The sequence below is a fragment of the Dipodomys merriami genome, unplaced genomic scaffold (genome assembly GCF_024711535.1).
Source record: "Dipodomys merriami isolate MVZ:Mamm:240054 unplaced genomic scaffold, mDipMer1.0.p SCAF_179, whole genome shotgun sequence".
NCBI classification, from domain to species: Eukaryota; Metazoa; Chordata; class Mammalia; order Rodentia; family Heteromyidae; genus Dipodomys; species Dipodomys merriami.
This window is the reverse complement of record NW_027203148.1, coordinates 1,130,553-1,145,700: the sequence shown is the minus strand read 5'-3', so window position 1 is coordinate 1,145,700 and position 15,148 is coordinate 1,130,553.

The window sequence follows — 15,148 nt, the reverse complement described above, 5'->3', positions numbered from 1 at the left end:
ACTTCTCATTGTGATTAGCAGTGACAATTCAAAAACCTGGAATCTTTGAATTTCCAGAATTAATCTTCACCTGACATCTAAGTATATTCAAGACATTAATTGCTGTGACCTAATGAACAAAACTTTTTTTTCAACACAATATCCTAATATAAGTAAAGTTCATGAATTAGGGACTATTGTCAGGTGTCAGTAGGCATGAGCAATAATATATTCCAAGTATGGGTTCTTTATTTTGCATTTACTAATTAAATGTTTTTTGGTTTGGTTTTGCTTTGGGATTTTTTTTTTGTTTTTTTTTGCTCAAGGCTATCACTGTACCACTTGAGGCACAGCACCACTTCCAATGTTTTTCTGTTTATGTGGTACTGAGGAATTGAACTCATGGTTTCATGCATGCTAGGCAATCACCGTATCATGAAGCCACATTCCCAGAGCCCTGAATGACTTTCTTAAGTTGACATCACATTTTCATTCAGTAACTATGTACCATAGTATTGTCCAGGTGATAGAAAATAATGTAGAAAAGAATACAATAAAATAAATCCAGTAAGGCAAGATGGACAATGAATAACCCTCACAGTCTCTCAATGGCACAGAGGGTTTACCTCATGGAGATCAACACGCTGAATGAGACAGCTCCTGACCCACAGCCTACCTCCAGAATGAGTGAGCCATCTTGGGTTCCAGCCACCTGGGGACGTTGTGCCACCTCCTACAGCACCCATTCAACCAGTTCCTGAGAGAAAGAGAGAGAGAGAAATCAGAATTACACTTAAATCGGGTGCCAGTGGCATAAAACTCTAATCCTAACTACACAGGAGGCTGAGATATGAGGATCATGGTTCATAGACAGCCCAGGCAGGAACGTCTGTGAGAATCTTATCTCCAAAGAACCACCAGAAAACTGGAAGTGGCACTGTGATCTCAAGTGATAGAGCGCTAGCGTTGAGCTGAGGAGCTCGGGAACAGTGCCCAAACCTAGATTTCAAACGACTGAAAAGAAGTGGACTTCTCACCACAAGAAGTGGACTGAACAGCACCCATTGTCCTAGGGAGCATGGTAGAGAAGTCAGGCCGAGCTTCCTGTGAATTTGAGGTCATAAGTAGGTCACCTGGCTTCTCTGTGCCTCGGTTTCCCCAGCTGCAAAATTGAACAAAGTGAAATATCCCCTTCCTCATTGGGATAGGGTAATAATGAAAGAGCCATGTTTCGGTTCATAATCCCACACCTGTTGCACTATTAATAACAAGCCCCACCTGAGCCCTTTCTGGTATCTTCCTGTCATATGCTCACAGAATTGCCAAAACCTTATCTAAAGGTCGCTCCCTCTCTGCCTAGCCATTCCACAGAGATCTCTCTGTATAAATCCCTTGTTGCCTCACAACTGTCCTGTGAGGAGACAGGTCCAATGATTGAGGCCCTACAAAGAGCATCACGTGTGGTCAAGAATCTGTTGCTGTGGACTGAGTTTGGGATAATCCATCTACACCTATGACTGAGCATGACACCACATGTCTATCATCCCAATTAGAGAGGACCAGGCCTGGTGGAGCATATCTTTCACAGGAGGACCGTGATCCAGCCCAGCCTGATCATATTTAGTTTCTATCTCAGAAATGCTCAAGACAGAAAGGTGGCTCATCAGAGCCAGGGAGAGGAAACACCCAAAGGGGTCATGGTGCCTCCAGAGGGGTGTTTGACCCAAGGTAGGTTGGTGTTGGGGCAGCCACTCACCTGTGCTGCTGGGAGAAGCTGTTCGCAACTGCTCCAATTGGGGCAGCAGCGATGGTGGCAGCATCGCGGACACATGGGCCCAGAGCAGAAGACTAGGGGCAGGGACCAGGTCTGGGATTTAGGCCGGCTGGCAGCTAGACATTGATTGAGGTTTGAAACCTGGCACTGCGTGAAGGGAGGGGAGGGGTCAGGTGGGGTGGGAGCATCAATTTTCTACTATACTCCAAAGTCACCTCAAGTCTCTTCCTCAGGACTCAGCCAATCAGTCAAGGTGATCATCTGAACCTGTGAGCAACTAAGGAGTATGGCCATTCCCAGAATCTGACATTTATCCCCAGGGTGGTCCACTATAGTCATAAATTCATAATTTAAACATATGTTGACATACATGTTTGGACAGCATCTTGTGTTCAGTGCAATTATTCTCCTTTTTTTGTCTCTAATTCATGGAGGTATTGTGTATTTTAATAAATATGGTGTCAAGTATAACTGTGCTGACATAGATGATAACCTGTTCTGATAGTTACAGGGTTGTCTATCATATTCTCCATCATATTTGTGACGCAGGACTTTCAAAGGAGAGGATAAAAGGCATAACGACTGGCTTCTGACATCAGGATGAATCTTTTGTCACTGCTGGGATTTTAGCTCAAGTCTGGGTAACTCTGTTGCACTGTGGGAGAAGGGGAAGCTCACCATCTTTGAAGAGTAGAATGTCAGGTCTGGTGCAGGGCCTGATTTGAAGCCCCAGCACTGGACAAAATAACAAGCCCACCTTTTTAAAACATAGGCTTTCTCTTTAACTGCAGGTGTGGTATGCATCTTGCATTCAGTGTAGTTATTCTTTCTATTTTGTGTCTTTTTCAAGGATGTATTTTGTATTTTATTGCATATGGGGTGACAGATATAACTGTGCTGACATGGATGACAACCTATTCCCATGGCTAAGAGTTGCCTGTATAGCATTCTCCATCCTCAATGAGACCCAGGACATTCACAGGACAGGAAAACCTGTGCCACATTAGGCTTCTCACATCAGAATGAATCTTTTGGTAGTGCAGGAATTTGAACTCAAAGCCTAGCAGGCCCAATTGGTGAATGTGTCATGGTGAGCTCACCAGGCTTTGAGCCACTAAGGAACTAAGCCATTCCTGGGACCTGAGATGGAGCCCTGGTGGGGGCCAATATAGTCATAAATTCATAATTAAATAGAGGATCTATATTTCCAAACATGGGTGGGTGGCATCTTGCGTTTGGTGTAGTCATTCTCTTTGTTTTGTGTGTTATTCATTGATGTATTTTGTATTTCCTTGAGTATAGGATGACAAATATAACTGCGGTGAACTGGATGACAACCTATTCCCATGAGTATAGAGTTGCATATACATTCTCCTTCCTGGCTGAGCCCCAGAACTTGCACAGTACAGGAAAACAGGTGCAACGAATGGCTTCTCACATCAGGTGAATTTTTGGCAGTGCTGGGATTCGAACTTTGGGCCTAGGAGGCCCAACTGCCCAATGGGTCCATGTGATGACACCAGACTGTGAGCCACTAAGGTACTGGGCCTTTCCCAGGAACTGAGATCGAGCCCCAGGGAAGCCAAAATAGTCCTCAATGATCATTGAAACATGGGATGTATATTCACATCCGTGTGTGGACTGCATCGTGCATTGAGTGTAGTTATTCTCTTTATTTTGTATGTTATTCATGGGTGTATTGTGTATTTTCCTGAGTATATGATGACAGGAATAACTGGGCTGACATGGATAACAACTTATTCCCATGGCCACAGGGTGGCCCATGCTTTCTCCGACCTAACTGAGATCCAGGACTTGCACAGGACAGAAAACAGGTGCAACGATTGACTTCTGACATCAAGATGAATTTTTTGGCAGGGTGGGGAATCTGAATTCTGGACCTAGCAGGACCAAGCGGTGAATGGGGTCATATGAGCACACCAGCCTTTGAGCCACGAAGGAGCTAGGCCGTTCCAAGGACCTGCGATTGAGCCTCCGCCCCCGAGGGGACAGCGGGGAGCACAACAGTCATCCATTCATAAGGTGAAGGTAATATGGAAATAAGTACACATTAAAATAGAGTAGGAGAGATGGTAACCTGTGTTGGAATCCAATCTGCGTGACTCCCGATTCTTGGATATTTCCTGATGCCTCCATTTCATACTGTGATGATTATTGTCATGCTTCATCAACTGTTCTTTACAAATAATCGATACCCCATGAGTGGTGCCTATCATTTCCTACTTGCATCATGCACAAACTACTCATTCAAGGATGAGATCAATCACATTCCATGACTCATCCCAGGTCCAGAAATGAGTATCTCAGGATCTGCTGCCATTTCTTCTCCATAGAGGGGCTGAATTCAAGCCTCAGGCCTGGAAAAGATACTCCTTATGTATATATATACATATTTTAGTCCATTCATGGGCCTGAACTCTCGGCCTGGGCACTGACCTTCAGCTCTACACCTCAAGGTTAGCGCTGTATCACTTGAGCCACGGCGCCACTGCTGGCTTTTTTTCTCTGCTTATGTGGTGCTGAAGAATCGAGCCCAGGACCTCATCCATGCAAGGCAAGCGCCTTACCATTGAGCCACCATCCGAGCCCTCTTTATATATATTTTAAAGATAGGATTTATATTTCCATACAGATGTTCAGTCTATATTGTGTTTGGTGTGGTTATTTATTTTATTTCTTGTTTCATTCATTTATTTAGAATTTATTTTATTGACTCTGATGACACCTATACCATTTATTACATTGTTTACATCCTGTCACATACCATCCAGATGTAAGATGTGTTCTCCATCATGCCTGGCAGTGCCAGGATCTGAACTTAGTGCCTAGCAGGCCCAATTCATGATTGGGTGAGTTTGAGCATGGCAGCCTCTAGCCAATGAAGATGTCAGGTGATCCCCAGACACTGAGATCGACCCCCAGGTTTGGCCAAAACAGTGATACATGGATAGGCAGACAGAGGTATACAGAGGTATACAAATATACATATATACATATATACATATATACATATATATATATATATATATATATATATATGTAAAGAGTTCCATAGTCATCTATGATAGAATAACACCTACTATGTTCCTACCAACTCTTAGGTATTTATTATACCCCAATTGAAGAAATATTATTCTTTTCATGCTTAATAAACTATTAATTATGCTCAATCAGCATTCTAGGATTATTGCATCCAATTTTAGTGTAGATCGATGTATAAAATACTCTTTCAATCAGTATTCCTATGAATAGGAATAGGAATGAGTCCCTTGTATTCTCCTGTGATTGATGTCAGGAATGCGATTTGAACCCAGGGCCTATGTTGAAAAATTAGACTATGGCTTCACTGATAGCCCACCAGCCACAAGCAATGGCAGCTCAAGTCCATATTGCAGCTTTGTCATTCAGACACAGGATGGTCACTGTCCAAAGAAAAAAATCGTAAAACCCCAGCTCTCTGCAGGTCACCACTTTTTGTGTTTTCCAATGATTTTTTCTTCCTGAAAGACCTTTGGGCCCAGGATCCCAGGATGGGCTATGGAAACAGAGACTGCACACCAGCAAAGGGAGATCCAACCTGAAGTAGAATTTCCACTAAATAGTTCAAACCCCATGCTTGGTCAAAAAAACCCAATTTATATATAAATTAATTATTTCACTAAATTAAAAAAATAAAGCTCTCTGGTTTGGAATTTCTGCCAGTTTTCTTTTCTAGCCTGCGATTTTAACTCAGGGTCTTGGTAAATCTGTAGCAATGTGAGCGAAGAGTTGCCATTACTTGAGTTCAAACCCCGTGCCAACCAAAAATGAAAAACTAAGTCACTGACCTCGGCAGGGGGAGGTAATTGTGGAGATGTGAGGGAAGGGATGGTAGGGGAAAAACACAGGAGGAATAAACAATGCTCAATAAGAAATGTACTCATTACCTTGCTCCTGGAACTCTAACCCCTCTGTAGAGCATTTTTACAATAAAAAATATACACAAAAAAGAGAAACAATGTGGTTTTCAGAGAAGCACTTTGGAGATAAGGGAAGGACGTTTGAATAGCTGTACAAAACTCTACACTGCTTTTTTTAAATGTCCACTATGGAACTGAATAAACATAACTGCTTCCATCAAAAAAATTAAGTTACTCTCTTGGAACTAGGGTCAGTATTTCTGCCTTTGCTAGTTTTTGAGCTCACCATCCAGGTAACTCTTTTGCAACATGGGTGAATGCGAAGCTCACTGTCCTTGAGGAAAAGAAATTCAGGCTAGTGTTCTCAGGGCCTGAATGAAGGTCCTGCAATGGAAGAAATATTTCTATACATGTGTAATACATGATATATATATATATATGCATGTTAATTTCATATTATGAATTTTATTATTGATTTTATATTGTATTTTCTTTGATTCATTTATTCATTATGGTATTTAGTATTATTATACACATAATATTATATTTTGCACATCTATTATAAAATTATACATAATAATTTAGGGCATTGACCCATTTTAATTAACGTTTTATTAAGTGTTGAAACATGATACATAATTGAATGGAAGCATTTGTCCCAGTCTTCACATATTTAATGTCCATCCCAAGTATGAGCTTTGAGTTCAAGCCCAAGTCTGGCAAAAAAATTGAGCCTGGTGAGATATATTATTCTGGAACTTCTGGAGGCTCACCCCTGTAATCTACTCAGGAGGATGAGATCCGAAGATTCCAACTGCAAGCAGGAAAGTCAATATGAGACACTTTTCTCCAATTAAACACCCCAAAAGCCAGAAGTAGAGCTGTGGTTCAAGTAGAAGAGTGCTAGCATGGAGCACAAAACCTCAAGGATAGGATAGCATCCAGGCCCTAAATTCAAACCCCAGGACTGGCACACACACACACACACACACACACACACGCAAACACAAACACACACACACACACACAAACAAACACACACACACCAATATAGAGCATTTGCCAGTCAGCCTGCACAAGTTCCATCTCTAGCAACTCAATATTAAAAAAAAAAGATGGAGAAGGAAAGGAAAGATTTGCTCCAGGAAGTGATATAGCTAGTGCCAAAATTCCACAGTAGTTCTAATATGTGGGTACAAGACAGAGAGCCTCAGGCAGAAGGTATAGCATGGGCAAAGATCCTGAGATGTGCTGTAGATCAGGTGGTGTGAGTGGTATGAAGGTTTTATGGCTTCAGAAATGTCTGGCAGGAAATTCAAGGCTGGGTCAACGTTGACTTGAGTCATAGGGCAGAAGATGGGGTCCTAGAATGGTGCCCAGGGGGAAGCTTAGCTTGGCTTTTCGCCAGGGACCCAAAGCCATTTCCTGTGGTTGGAAACCTGTTTTCCCAGCTCCTGACCCTCAGGCCTCCTTTGCATGGAGGAGTCAGGGCAAATGCAGGGAAGAACTCTTGCTTTAGAAAAGCTTCTAGCCCAATGCCACCAGTGGCTCAACCCCTGTAAATCCTAACTACTCAGGAGACTGAGATAAAGATCGAGGGTCATGCCAGCTCTGGAGAGGAAAGTTAATGAGACTCTTCTTGCCGATTAACTACCAAAATCCAGAAATAGAGATGTGGCACAAATGGTAAAGTGGTAACCTTGAAGGAAAAAAGAGACCAGAGCCAAGACCCTGAGTTCAAACCCCAATACTAGCACAGGAAAATTAAAGAAAAGCTTTCAGGAGCTCCTAGTCCACTGTGGTGTAAGGCCAGATCACCAGGCACAGGTGGCTCAGCCTGTCCTCCTAGCTCCTCAGGAGGCTGAGATGTGAGGATCACGTTTCAAAGCCAGCCCAGGCAGGAAAGTCTGGGAGACTCAGATATCCAAGGAACCTACAGAAAACCCGAAGTTGCTCTGTGGCTCAAGTGGTAAGGTGAAGAGCTGGGGGACAGCACCCAGGCCCAAAGTTCAAGCCCCATGAACAACACCTGGCTTGCTTAGACCTTACTCTGTAGCTCTAGGCAGAGTTCTTTCCAGTGGGTTCCTGAGGGTCTCCTAATGTCTAAGTGTCCTACAAGTCTTGATAGCAGCCTGTTTGGAGGACATTGCCTACAGAGCATGACACAGTAGCAGAGAAGTATCCAGCCGTGGGGCATGAAGATCATCAGAATGGCATCTGTCATGGGTGCAATGTGGATGAGAGCAGTAAATCACTATCTCAGACCACAGTTCTGGGCCAGGAGGGGCAGGAGCTGTAAGATGTCACACCAGATAATGCCAATCACATGAGTATCACAAGAGTGCTAATTTATCACTCAGACCTTGGGCAGGTGTTGAGTTGTGATCATGAAAGTTTTGTAGGCTCAGGAATGCACAGCCAACTGGCTGCTGCTTGTAGCAGTCACTATCCTAGGAGTCCGAGGGCTCATTGCCCTGCTTTCCTTATCAGTGCTTGGGGAAGAGGAGCAGATGAAGGTCTGGAATCATGGGCTGACTACCAAAGAGCAACCCTAGTGTCCTTCACTTGATCCTGTAGCCCCATGTTGAGATCGAGGGGCAGGTTCCATAGAACTTACTGCCATGGCCCAAACCCCTCAGCCCAAGAAGGACTTAGGGAGAAACCACTTGATCTGGCTTGAGAGTTTACTGTGACTATGACTCAGGACTGCCCTCCAATTGTAGCTCAGCTCATCCAGGGCAAAACTAATGCCCCAGAACATTGAGGTACTGGCTATACCAGTCTCTCATCCCCCAATTCCCTGGTCCTGGAATCTAAATTATATGCCTCTGTATTCTGGGAATCCAGAATTGTCTAGAAGTACCTGAGAGGCCCAGCTGTTGCCAGAAGATATATTTGCCTACAATAAGGTATGTTGACATTTCCTAGACATCGAACAATACATCCAAGCCACCTTGGCCTCACCTCTCATGTAGCCCCATATTATCCTTGTTTGGGGAGCCTTCAGTCTGCTATCAAGGTCGAGTTGGCCAGAGCCACTGGCAACCACCCTTCCCCCACACCACTGCCAGCCTGCTGGGAGTGGGAAATGCAGCCAGGGTCCCAGCTGAGAAAAAGACAGGACAGAGCATGAGTCACCCTGGCCCCCAGAGGCAGGAGAGAACATATGCCAGCCAGCCGTGAGGACCCAAAATCCCCTGGATGAGGACAAAGATATGGACAGCCAGACTTGTGTCCCAAGGAAAAGATGGAATATGCAGGTCTCTGGCAATTTGGGACTCATTGTAGACCATGATAGGGGACTAAAGACAAGGTTGCTATTGAGGAAGGGCTCCATCCAAGGTTAGGAAGAGGCAGACAAGCACCCAGGAAGTGGGTAGAGAATGATCAGGGAAAAATACACACACATAGAAACACACACACACACACACACACACACACACACACACACACACACACACACACACACACACACAAACACACACATGGGTAGCCCCAGGACTCAGCAGTCCCTGAGAAACTGAACATCCCAAACTCCAAGAAGATGGCACTACCATCATCAGGCCAAATGTTGACAAAATTCAGAGCCTCTCACACATCTGGAATGGCTCATAAAACAGCATGGCATTTCCTACTGTACACCCCACGATGAAGAAAACTCAGCCACAGCATTTTGGTTGTCAGTCATGGGGTTTGAACTGCGTGCCTGCGTGCTATCCCTCAGCTCTTCAGTTGAAGGTGTGCGCTCTACCACTATAGCCATAGCACCAATTCCAGTTTTCTAGTGCTTCCCTTGAGTTAACATCTCACAGACTTTCCTACCCAAGCTGGCTTTGAACTGTGATCCTCAGATCTCAGCCTCCTGAGTAGATAGGATGACAGTTGTGAGACACTGGCAGTGCCCGGTTTCAGCCACCTTCTTACAACCAGGGGAAATCCAAAATGTCAGGCCATAAAGCACATGCAAACCTTCACTTTCAGACTTTGAAACTAGTATCCAAAGCCATTCTTCCTTTGTTGGAGAGAATATAATCGACACTGCCCTCCAACCCTACTCCCATTCTCCCACTCCCTGCCTAAGATAGGCCACAACCTCTGGAGTTCTTGGTAAGACAACGCCCAGCCTGCTGTAACTTTACACTTGGGCAAACGTGGGGAGTTCTTAGAAATGGCTGTACACTGAGGCCAGAACCTGGTGTCCCAACAACAGCAACCCCACTCCTTCACCATCTCTGGCAAACAAGGGGTGTCTTTCTTTCTTGTTTTTTTGGATGAGGGGCTTGAACTCAGGGCTTGGGTACTGTCCTAGATGATGAATTTGCTCAAAGCCAGTGCTCTACCACTTGAGTCATGGCACCATTTCAAGTTGGAGATTGGAGATGAGAATCTCATCAGAATTTCCTCCTTGTGCGGGGAAACAAGACCCTCTGGATCTCAGCCAGGATGAAAGGCATGAGCCATCAGTGCTTGGCCTATGATGTCTCATTCTTTACAATTTCCATCTAGTCTTCTTCTAGACACTACCACCTAGACTCTCCTCTACCTCCCTCAGGGACAGCAAAGGGAGGCTCAGAATCTGGGAAGGACCATGGGCATAAAAGGGGCCCTATCACATCACTAACCCTTTCTAAGCTCCCATCCACTTCCTCTGGATGGCCTGGATGTCTGGCGAGATCAGACCTACTAGGACTTCTTAGGCCTGCCCTGTATCACACCCCCCCCCCCGTCACACCCAACCGGTATCTGAGAATTTCTGGGGCCAGCTGCTCCATGTCCCTGTGGAAGACGTTGGAAAGTTGCTGATAACTGGGTCCAGGGGTGCCCAGGGCAGAAAGAGTGTCCAGATCCCCTCTGTCAAAGAAGGAGACACAAAGCATGAATGGATCTACTAAGTGCTACAGTGCACACCATCCACCTTTCACCCAGGTCCCTTGGAGTGAAGTTTTACCTTGACAGAGCTGGGGCTTGAACTCAGGGTCCAGGCGCTGTCCCTGAGCTTCTTTTGCTTGATGTGAGCACTCTTCCACCAGAGCCACAGTACCACTTCTGGCTTTTTCTGTGTATGTGGGACCTAGGAATCGAACCCAGGGTTTCCTGTGTGCTAGGTGAGCCCACTACTGCTAAGACAAAATCCCAATATTGGATGGCTGTTCTTCTGTGACCCCTTAGGCCTGACTCGGGACAGTCTGGCACATCTTTACCGAGTATCTAACCAGCAGCCTTGTCTGGAAAAGAACACGCTCTGCTATGTTGTCCTTTATCTATGGCATCTTTTCTCTCTGTGCTTCCTGTCCCATCCTCCTTCTTAAGCAAGACCTCCTTTCAAGTGCTGCCTCTAAAAAGCCCTCTCTAATCACCTTGGCAGAGGGGGATCTTCTCCACTCTGCAGGCTTTTGGCTTTGTCATGCTCTGCCTCAAGCTGGTGAGGTTGAGAGCGGACAAAGGCGAAGGCCTTGCTTTCACCACCCAATTTCTGAAGGCTCTGATACACTACCCAGGGATCAGTGCGGAATCACACTCTGTGAGAGGGCACTTGAGGCCCAGGCAGTCTAGGGGCAACAAATGGGGCCATTTCTTGTGTGGGTTTTTTTTAAATTTAATTTAATTTTATTTGTGAACATACTGTACAGAGGGGTTACAATTGCATGGGCAGGATAATGCGTACATTTCTTACCAAGCATTGCAGCCTCCTCCTTTGTTTACCCTTCACATCACTTCCCAGCCTCCTCCCTCCCCCCCAATCCCAATCCTTCTCCTGCCCCCCTCCCCCCCTGCACCGACGTTGTAAAGCTCGTTTTGGACATGACAACTTGTACTTCTCATTGTTGCAACAGGTCCGCCTGTATCCTTAAAAAACTGGTTTTTCCCCATCTCCTCCACAAGTTATACTGACATCAAATATAGTGAAAGCAGGGGTTATACTGTGGGGGAGGGACATACAAAGCAACAAAGAGATAATCTTATAAATGCGTTAGAAACACATGCATGAAAGAAATAAAACATTAAATTACATATCTAAGGGTTCATTTTCCTGACATCACATTATCTGACCTTTTCTGCTTGACTCATACATATACTAGATATTGCAAATAAGGGAAATCATGGGACCTATGTTTCTTTGGGCCTGGCTTACTTCACTTAATATAATTTTTTCCATTTCCTAACAAATGGGGCAATGTCATTCTTTCTGATGGAGGCATAGAATTCCATTGTGTATATATACCACATTTTCTTGATCCATTCATCTACTGAGGGGCATCTGGGTTGGTTCCAGATCTTAGTCTTGTGTGGGTTTGAACTGAGGATCTGGGAGTTGTCTCTCTGAGTTTTCATGTTCAAGGCTGCTACTCTACCACTTGAACCACAGCTCCACGTCTGGATTTTTGGTGGTACCATGCATAGAAGTCTTATAACCTTGCCAGCTTATGGCTGGCTTCGATCTTTGATTCTCAGATCTCTGCCTACTGAGGAGCCAGGATGTCAAGTGTGAGCCTGAGCCAGACAGGCTCCAGAACCTTTCCTTTGAGCTTCTGTTTATCTCATGTCAACTAACAAGCCCTAGTTAAAATAGTCATTTATAGAGGATCATGTTCCTCTCCTAGGTCAGTTAACCCAAGGAGATAAAATATCTTTGGAAAAGGCTAGTCAGAGTTGGCCTAGGTGAGTGAGTGTGTGTGTGTGTGTGTGTGTGTGTGTGTGTGTGTGTGTGTGTGTGTGTGTGTGTGTGTGTGTATGAGTTTCAGGGATACCTACCCCCATCTTTCTGGTGCTTCTTTCACCCAGAGGTGAGTACCTCCAGGATCCCCACCCCAAGAAAGGTGGGTAGGGGAGGGTACTTAAGGTCACATCAAGTGGGATGATCTGAATTCTATCCTGCAACTGAAGCCAGGAGAGATAGTAGAGAGAAGGAGAGATTTAGAGGAACATCAAGGGAAGCCCCTTACCTTTGGCTACAAGTACCAGAGAAAAAATGTATCCTTCCTTTTTGGTAGTAAGAAAACAAATGTCCACTATTCATTTTTTTTTGTGAGTCCCAGGTCTTGGATTCAGGGACTCGGTTTCATCCCTGAGCTTCTTTTACTCAAGGCTGAGGCTCTATAACTTGATCCACAGCACCAAAACTGGCTTTTTTCAGGGTGGGGTGAAGGAGGTCGTTTATGGGAGATAAGAATCTCGCAGACCTTCCTGCCTGGGCTGGCTCTGAGTCACAACCATCAGAACTCAGCCTCCGGAATAGGCCGGATGACAGGCGACAGCCACTGGCACCTTGTTGGGTCTTTGTCCGAACAAAAGACGGACGGACGGGGTCTGAGGAAAGGAAAGGTAAGTGCGGCACTCACCTGTTCCCCAGCCTCCCTCAGCCCAGGAGACAATCAGACACAGCGGGGAGCCAAATCCAGCCGGTAAAAAACTCGTTTATTAACAGAGAGCAGCCCCTTTTAAAGACATAAAGGGCTGGTGGCATGGTAAGGGAGGAAGAGGAACCAATCACTGTCAAGGTCACACCCTATCATTCACCTGATCCTTCACGGGCTGGTTAGGCACTGATCGGCAGGTCAATTGGGCTCTGCCCACTCTACTCTCTCCCAGCGCCATCTTGGCTGCCCATGTGCTCTACAGTAAATTAGGCTCTGCCCACTCAACCGCCTCTCAGCGCCATCCTTGCTGCCCATGTGCTCCACAGTACCTGACTGCCACCATCCATTCATAGTCCCCTAGATCCAGTGCTGGGCTACCTGCACTGCATCCTCCTTTTTGTGAGTTGGAAGCAGAACTGTGTGGGTTTGATTCTTCAACCGCCTACCTACCTTTGAGCATTGTTCTGGCTCAGTCTGATGCCGGCTTCCTCCATATCCACAGCAATGACTTCACGCTGTCATAGAACAAATGTCCCCCAGGAGGTGTCAGACCTGGGGTCTTTCCTCTGCACACTGACTCTACTCCCTGAAATGACACACTGCAGCAACATGAAGTAGACAGAGTGAATTCAGTTTCTTATAATCAGGGTCTGGCCAGATAGGTGACAGTGAGGATCAGAGGCTCAGGATAGTGCTGTGCATTTGGACAATGCGATGCCTCCTCATCCACTTTGCTTTAACTGTCTTAGCAGAGGGTAGTGGGGAAAGACTCACCAGACAGACTGACAATGAGTAACCATCACAGTCTACCCCGGGCACAGAGGGGCTTACCTAAGGGAGCTAGTTCCACAGTCCAATTGGGAATGATCCTGACACACAGCCTACCTCCAGAATGAGAGGGTCACCTTGGGTCCCAGCCACATGGGAACACTGAGCCAACTCCTCCAGGACAAATTCAACAAGTTACTGAGAGAGAGACAGAGACAGAGAGAGAGAGAGAGAGGGAGAGAGAGAGAGAGAGAGAGAGAGAGAGAGAGAGAGAGAGAGAGAGAGAGAGAGAGAGAGAGAGAGAGAGGGAGAGAATTACACTTAATCAGGCTGCCGTTGGCACAGGCCTACAATGGAAACTACACATCGAGATATGAGGATCATGGTTCATAGCCAGCCGAGGCAGGAATGTCTGTAAGATGCTTATCTCCAAAGAACCACCAGAAAACCAGAAGTGGTGTTATGGCTCAAGTGGTAGAGCCCTAAGCTTGATCTGAGCAGCTTGTGGACAGTGCCCAGGCCCAGAGTTCAAGCCCCACGACTGACAATAAGTGGACTTCCCACCACATGAAATGGACTGAATAGCACCCATTGTCCTAGGGAGCATGGGCAAGAAGTCAGGCCAAGCTTCCTGTCTCCTGGGGGTCATGAGTAGGTCACCCAGCTTTTCCGTGCCTCATTTGTCCCAGCTGCAAAGCTGAACAGTGAAGGATCCCCTTCCTCATGAGGATAGGGTAAGGATGAAAGAGAGCCATGTTTTGTTTCATAATCCCATACCTTTAGCCTAATAAATAGCAGGCCCCTTCTGAGTCCTTTCCAGGTATCTTCTTGTTATATGCTCACAGAATTGCCAAGAAACTTATCTGATGACCCTTGTCTCTATGCCTGGCCCTGCCCTAGATTTCCCCTTGTATTGATCCCTTGTTTCCTCACAACTGTCCTGTGAGGAGACTGAGGACCAATGGTTCCAGGCTGAACGCAGAGCTTCAACTGTGGTCAAAAATCGGCTGCTGTGGACTAAGAGTTTGGGACAGTAATCTAAACCGATGAATGAGCATGGCGCTACATATCTACCATCCCAACTACAGAGGACAGGCATGGTGACACCTGCCTGTCACAGGAGTACCATGATCCAGCCAAGCCTGAACATATATGGAGTCTCTATCTCAGAAATGCCCAAGACAGAAAGGCTTGGCTCCCATGGAACAAGACCTGATTGGAAAACCTAAGCTCTTGAGTTCAAACCTTAATATACCAAAAAAATCTGAGACCTGGTGCTAGACGCTCATGTCTATACTGCTACCTACTCAGGATGCTGAGATCTGAAGATCACAGGTCAAGATTTAAAG